The sequence below is a fragment of the Brachyhypopomus gauderio genome, chromosome 19, assembly GCF_052324685.1.
Source record: "Brachyhypopomus gauderio isolate BG-103 chromosome 19, BGAUD_0.2, whole genome shotgun sequence".
Lineage (NCBI taxonomy): Eukaryota > Metazoa > Chordata > Actinopteri > Gymnotiformes > Hypopomidae > Brachyhypopomus > Brachyhypopomus gauderio.
In genome coordinates, this window is record NC_135229.1 from 6,624,534 (window position 1) to 6,631,976 (window position 7,443).

General features: G+C 43.1%; 1 long non-coding RNA gene across 1 annotated transcript in view; it reads right to left on the reverse strand.

The window, feature by feature from the left end:
• LOC143483191 (uncharacterized) overlaps positions 1-6,541 on the reverse strand; it is a 47,529-nt gene extending 40,988 nt beyond the window's left edge. Inside the window, exon 1 of the long non-coding RNA XR_013122439.1 lies at positions 6,474-6,541. This is a non-coding gene — a long non-coding RNA (uncharacterized LOC143483191). The remainder of the gene's footprint in view (positions 1-6,473) is intronic.
• Positions 6,542-7,443: the final 902 nt, after the last annotated feature.

Genomic DNA, 7,443 nt, shown 5'->3' on the forward strand with positions numbered 1-7,443 from the left:
CCGTGCAGCGAGTGCGGCTCTGTAAGTGCAGAGAGACGCCATTTGTGGTAATAAATGGAACTCTGCAGTGCGGAAGAGTCATTTAAGACAATGAGAATGGAAGATGCTCCCATGACATCGCACATCATAGCAACAGTATTCAAGAAAAAAGAAACTGTTGTGCAGGGCATGCTCGAAACACACGCAGACACGAATCACCGTGCCGGTACAAATGTAGTGATAATTGGGACTTGTGTCTGCTTTAACGGGATGATACAAGTTGGTGTGCTAGTTTTCTTGAAAAAAATGAAAGGGTGTACGGGTTCTCCCACAGAGTGTTATAAGAACGATTGCTCCCTTCTCTCAGACACATCAGAAAAAGGCACCTGTATCTGTATGGCTGTATAAGTTGGCTACCATTTTTTAAGCATTTTTCAAGTGGTACTTCTAACTCCTAATAAAATATTAATATATAAAATATAGGCTATAGTTACAATAAATTAATTATTAATACAGAATTATTAGTAGTACTTTGCTAATATTGGAATAAACATTAAACAGTAATGCACTCAGAATCATCAGCATGTTTATCGCCAGTTGTGCATGTGGGTTGAAGTAATATTCAGAATTTTGATGTTTTGAAGGTAAATTAAGGGTTAAATGAATGGCTATTTTAAAATCATTTTGTTTCCACAAGTGAGTGCTTACAAACGTAACAAAAAATGCACAAACCAACAAATCAGAATAAAGACCAAGAAAATGTCTCGAGGATATACAGGTAGCTTAGCTTAGCTAGCATTACACGTTGCACATAGGCTACATGGTAATATATCACAGGCATAATTCAACTCTTTCACTTCTGGGGTTACTAATGCAAACTTCTTATGTCTAACTAATAATTGCTAAAGTAAAAAAAATTCTCAGTCGCGTTGTCTATTCGAAGTGGCCAAAAGCGAGGGCGTCCTCCTCCCTGCCCATCGCGCATGCCTCGTAACAGGTAGGCGTTGTTTTTCCTTCACCTTGTCTCTCGCTTCAAAACGCCGCACCCTTCGCCTTCCCGCACATCCTGACACTCAAGTTGGCAGATGTTCCAGCCTCACCTGTTGGATGGACTATTCCTGTAAAAATAACTTCGATAGCAAATCCAGTTGTCTGGCTTGAATGAATTGAAGTAATGAGTCAAGCATCGAAAACGAGCTTGGGGCGCGCGAGCGGAGATGGGAGTGAGGGTGTGCGGATATGACTAGATACATATTTTTCACAAGGCGTCTGCATATGGGAAACTGACCAGTACTGGGTTTTTATTTTTCATTGTTTGTGACAGGCTGGGAAAAGAGCAGCTAACAGTCAAAACCGTTCAGCAAGTCAGATTTACAGCTTCTCCTGCGTACGCCTGTTATCAGCATGTCTGTGAGAAACACTTGGGTCACGACAAAATGGCGCCAGCCCGCGCGAACATACACACACACACACACACACACACACACACACACACACACACACACACACACACACACACACACAGAGAGAGAGAGAGAGAGAATGCCATTCTGACCACTTGTCAAGCTCAGAAGAAGAATTTGACAAACCAAATGTCAATGTGACCTCTGGGTGAGATGAAAACGCAAGGAGTAACCAAAACATTTCCTTCATTATTTTCATCAGGATCTAAGAGCCGCAGTATTCACACTTTGTACTGAAACACAGAAAGGCAGAAATAACTGTGACATTTACTCACTTGGCAAAAGGTGCAAAGCTGGGATTGCTGAAATATTTCAAGGATGCTAATTGCCTGAGTCATTTGATCACAGACTTAAATTATTTGTGGTGCACTTACCATGGAGTGGGTTTAAGTTGCAAAAATAAGTTAAGTGGGGATAGTTTAAGGGCCTTTTTCACTCAGTTTATTTAAATTCACACTGCTGAAATATTACATCAGTATGCTATTACATTAACTTTACCAAATCTATATTAAAATACTACTTAAATGCAGATATGTTAAGATGTCACTCTTAGCTATTTTCTTGTCACCCCATGAACCAATGAATAAGGTCTTTTGGCACGATGGCAAAATTTATACAAACCACCTCACAAATGTTCGCATGAATAATTCACACAAACAATACACTCCGGTGGCTCTGAATGGTCAAGCTCGGGGCTAGTGTTGGGCTTAGTTGTCACAGTTTCTCTTGTCACAGCCTCGTCACACAGTTTTTCACATGTCAAGTTTAAACGAGAACTCAAGAGGGGTTTCTTCCTGTCCATTTGTGTTCATGCTACCATCTCATCTGCTGTTGTTTCTGAAACTCGGAAGGTAGAAACCAGCCCTTTTGGTTCAGCTTCATGAAACGTTTGTTCCAAAATTGCTTTTAAAACCTTTGAAAAAATACAGCATGTCTGTCATTTTTTTTTATTATGAAGTTGTTAAAAGCAGAATCACCATCATGGCTTATAGCAGTGATTCTCAACTGGTGGGTCGCGACCCAAAAGTGGGTCCCGGGCTGAGACCAGTTGAGAACCCCTGGCTTATAGTACACAGCTCATTGCTCTTTCAGACGTTGACAGAGATCACCAGAGTTCATATGCAGAAATGTACAGGAACCATCCTGTAAGCAGAGGCTGAAATGTGCTGGTGGCAATCCTCTGACCCTTCTTCCTGGAGCTTGCCGTGGGCCGATTCAATACAAAGGCAAAGTGTCATAGGCCGTATCGGCCCCCTGAACAAAACCGTGGCCACCGGTTGCATTCATACAATCAAGAACGAAAAAAAAGAAACCCTGTTGAATTACAGCCTACAGCAGGCTTTGTGCAGCTGTACACAAATGATAGAATGTAAGAGGGTATTCAACAACCGAGGTTTTCGCTGTGTAGACACAACCTGGAAAGGCAGGTGCACTTCAGGTACAAGCAGCAGTGGAAATCAGGTCGACACTAACTTAATCGACCTCGAAACACTCCATCTTGCTGGGAGGTGCTACAATGGGATACACACTGCTGGCTAAGCAGGATTCAGCGCAGGGAAGCTACAAGCCAGCACATAATGCTGAATGCTTCTCTACTCCGGGTTGGTATTCAACTATATGCAGTAGTTTAAGCAATTTATGTGGAGCAATTTACAGCGTGAAAACGTATATCTGCTTGATTTATTTAGAGAGGAAAACAAATGCTAAATGGTTTAATTGTTGTAGGATGCACTGTGCAAGCATTATTTTGTACACAAGAAATAAATAAGTTGAGTTTTGTAGGCAGAAAAAAAGCTTAGTGGTTTAATATGCCAAGTCTACAACGTATAGTCCAATTATGTACAAAAGACAAATATATAAGACCAAGAAAAACAAAGTAGAACAGACATCGCCAGACCACGGCCATCCCGGCCACCTTCACCTGGACACCAATTCTGTACACCTGTCACCTATTTCTGCCTCCCTCTTAATATTCCACATGCTCCCGTTTGTCTTCGTGATGTACTGTTTCCCTTTGGCCAGTGTGCAGAGTGTTATCTGGATGTTCTCCTAGTTTCCAACATTTTTTGATGTTTGACTGTTTATGTCTCAAACCTGCCTTTGGATCTCATTTTTGTACCTATGCCCTACCTGGTTTTTGACTGGTGCCTGCTTCCTCGTTACTGGTTCGTGGTTTTGAACTTGCCATCCCTCTCTCTCTCTCTCTCTCCTGAATTTCTCCTGTGCGTAGCACTTCTATCCTCCCTGTCCTAGCTGTGCCTTGCAAACTGTGATTTGAATACCTCTGATGCAGAATATACTTGGATTTTAGAGTGTCGTTATTATAAGGAAAATAATGTGAAATAATAACCCGACGGGAAGGAATGTCATTCAGGGAAGGAATTGTCCATTTCCTTCACATAAAACATTCATGTAATGGATCACATCAGATATCTGTGCATGAGGGACTACGGTGTTCAGAATGTCAAGGCTTTTCATTCTCATGGAAACACATTTCCTAACTCGATTCTGGACGTGCGGACGGGAAAGAGAGGAACAGCCTTCGACCCCAAGTGGTAGTAATGCACAGGGGAGCTTTGATGTGTTGCCATGGAGAGTGTTGCCAGGTTGGGTGTGTGAGGAGAGTGCACCTTAACTATGAGCCTATCCTGGGTGAATGTGACTGTGCTGTGTGGAGCGTGGAGTCCGGGTAGAGAAAATGTGGACATATGATTAGGAGTGAGTATTTTCACACCTAATTCATCTTCATCGATGTTGTTGTTTGTCCAGTGTAAATCATAGTTAATTAAAATTGAAATGAAATTGATCTCAGGCTTTATTGAATATCTAATATTTCTAGCATGCGCTAATTCCATCTAATCCTCACCTTTGCTCACTATACGAGTCAGTTAAACAAATACAATCTTCAAGACACTTTCGATAGGGAGTTAATTTCGAAACTCGGAGGCACCACCACTTTTTGCCATAGAGTCCCTTCAGAGCTTTGCGTGTCCAGCTCATGAAGTGAAGAAGCGCCATTTCTCTTTCATCAGTATGCTTTTATTTTTTGTTATGCTTGTGTTTAGTGCTTTATGCTAATGTGATGTAAACCTAGACTGACTGGCAGTGAATCTACGGTCTCAGTCGGGCTCTCCTGCATAAATGGCTTTTCAAAGAATAGAAGAAAAACAAATTAAAAGTCTAATACCATTCAATAAACATTTTTGAAACTGAACAGCATCAAGGCCCCTCAGCTATTTAGTGGTCCAAAAATCAAAGCATGGGGACAACTCTTTATTTACATAAGCGATATATTGTGAAGGAATTGTGCAAGCGTTCAGATTGACAGCAGACAATGGCAGACGCTTTGCAACAAGGGTGTGGCATGGGGTTCTCACGTAGTCTGGGCTCTCACGCTTTTCTCTCCCACCAGCTGCTCTGCTCCGGCACGATCATACTCTCACCCAGACAGGCCTCGATATGTCACAAATTAACGTCCCTCGAAGCGTCAACCGCTTTCCGAACGTGACAGTTTATGATGGCGATCTGACTCGCCACCGCCGAAGAGGTGGAGCTCACCGGACACGTGAGACAACCGTGAGTTTACGATAGCGCTGAGGTAGCGCTGCAACTGGCCAAATCGCCGCGTGTACTTCCCATAGGCCATCTGCACTGTGCTGTGTGGGATTATTATATACGGGCTCGTCAGTGTGTGCTACACCCTCAAGCTACTCCTCCACCCACTATTAAAGTGTCATGAGAACATGTGGTCACAGATGGATATGGGATTCAAGTTGTTGACGGCGGTCGTCCTCACACTTCTGCAGGCGCGGTGAAACCAACAACATATGCTTGTTTGTTTTCTGCTGTCAGTGTAATTTAGCGTTAGGCGCTAATAAGTGTGAGCTTCCGGAATAATCCGATGTTTAATGAGACATATGCATATCTGTGTGTGCCTGCGAATGTGTGCGCACATGTTCGTGAGTGGGTTGGGTGTGTGGGGTGTGTGTGAGTGTAATTGATGGAGGAAGTTAGGTCAGGAGGAGGTCGTTGCTGTTTTTTCTACCGTTCAAGCACTGCTAGGCTGATAATCACAGTATAATGTGACAAAGAAGTGACTTAGTTGAACAGACAGTTATTTTAATAACACCGCTTTAACATTTCGCTATTTCAAGATTGCTACTAGACACCAGTGATGCGATATCAAATGAATAAGGTCTCTTGCCCCGAAAGAACAAATGTTATTACGCTCTGACTTATTACATTCTAATCTAATATATTTTGATGATACTGTGAAGATAACTGTATGATTACTGTTGATCATGCGGGCTGCATTCTGGCCGTGACTTGTTTAGCCTTGAGTAGATTTTTCTTGTCTTTTCAGCACACCTTGAACTAGCAATAATATCTAACAATATTTCAGAAAATATCCCACAACAATAACATTTGAACAAGAATAAAACAAACAAAAAAAGATGGCTTGCTGAATTAAACACAGACATGAGTTTCACACTTTCTCACAGTTGTCATCTTGTGTGTCAAGCGCGTATAGAAGCAACGTCTTCAGCAGGCTGTGTAGAATAATTAGGGCACCATGTGCTGGTGGAACATCACTCAATGATTTTCTACAGTGACTAGGCAAATTCATGAACCAGACCATGATCATGAACCCCATCTCATTTTGCATTGCCAGGTCTGCGAGCCATGCAAAACCCATAAACCGCCGTCTAGCTTGAGCAAGCGCAAATATCCAGTGCATAAAATTCCAACATTCGGGAGCACATCAGTTAATTAGAGTCTGGCCCTATAGGAGTGGCTCCCAATTCAGACCTCAGGGACCAACCAGTCCACGTTTTGGTTGTATTACAGCTTCTAACACACCTGATGTATCTCCACCCAACTCACAACTAAAACAGAACAGAAACGTGAATCTGGCCTATGTGGCTTCAGTTCTCAGAAACCAGATCGGAACCTCTGCCTTAAAGGACCCGGGCTCCTGGGGGTCCCTGAGGGCCCAGGCCCTAACGGCTAATCTCAGTGTAGTACACTCACCTCATTCAGGTGCAGCATCAGAATTTCAGCAGATTCTTAATCCTCCAAAGGGGCCGGGCAGCTTTGCAGGGTTCTGAGAACCAAAAGTAGTGACTGTGGCCTTGATGTGCTTGAGATACGGCTGGCAAATGATGTTACAAAGTTTTTTATTCTTTGGCTAAGCTGCCCTGGAGCGGACAGCAAAGAGGAAAATGCAAAGAGATTACAGCAGAATTTCCTAGGACTGCAAACAGCTCTGCCATTAGGGCTGTACCCATAGAGACAACATCTGTTCCATGATAAAGACAATAATGTAACTGAATAAGATTTAAAATTAAATCAAGATATACACAGCGTAAACGTATTTCCTCTGTTCAGCTGCTGCATACTGATAAATATGATAGTTATTTCTAAATGTGATACTGATGAACATAGACATAAAACAACATAAGAGGGGAAAAAAAAAAATCAGGTTTAGGTTTGGACAATTTCCTGCTTGACAAGCTTGCCTAGAGGCTTACAAACTCCCCACCCCCCTCCCAATCTGGAAGGTTCTTGAGCCAGTGGGGACATCTGGTCACACAACAACCAAGAGCTCCCGCCATAAACGCTCACTTATCTGACCCTACTAACGGCAGCGATGTGGCTCGGCGTATCCAAATGCTGCGGCTTTCTCTCCTATACGTGTGGAATCCAGCGCCAGGTCAGCTCTGTGGACAAACTGGATGAGAAACGGGCCTGGAGGGCCGGCACACACGGACCCGCTGCTCTGGCCAGCACTGCATCAGTGCACCGCCCAGTGATTTAGGGAGAGGAGTGCTGCAGAGTTGTGAGAAAACGTACCAGTCGGCACTTTCAAGTGTGAGTGTGCCTTGAAGCGCTGGCACATCTTATAATGTCATGTTAAATTACAGCACACACACACACACACACCCACCTGCATATGATGCACACGATGATGCCATTGAGCTATGTAGTTACTGTATCATGA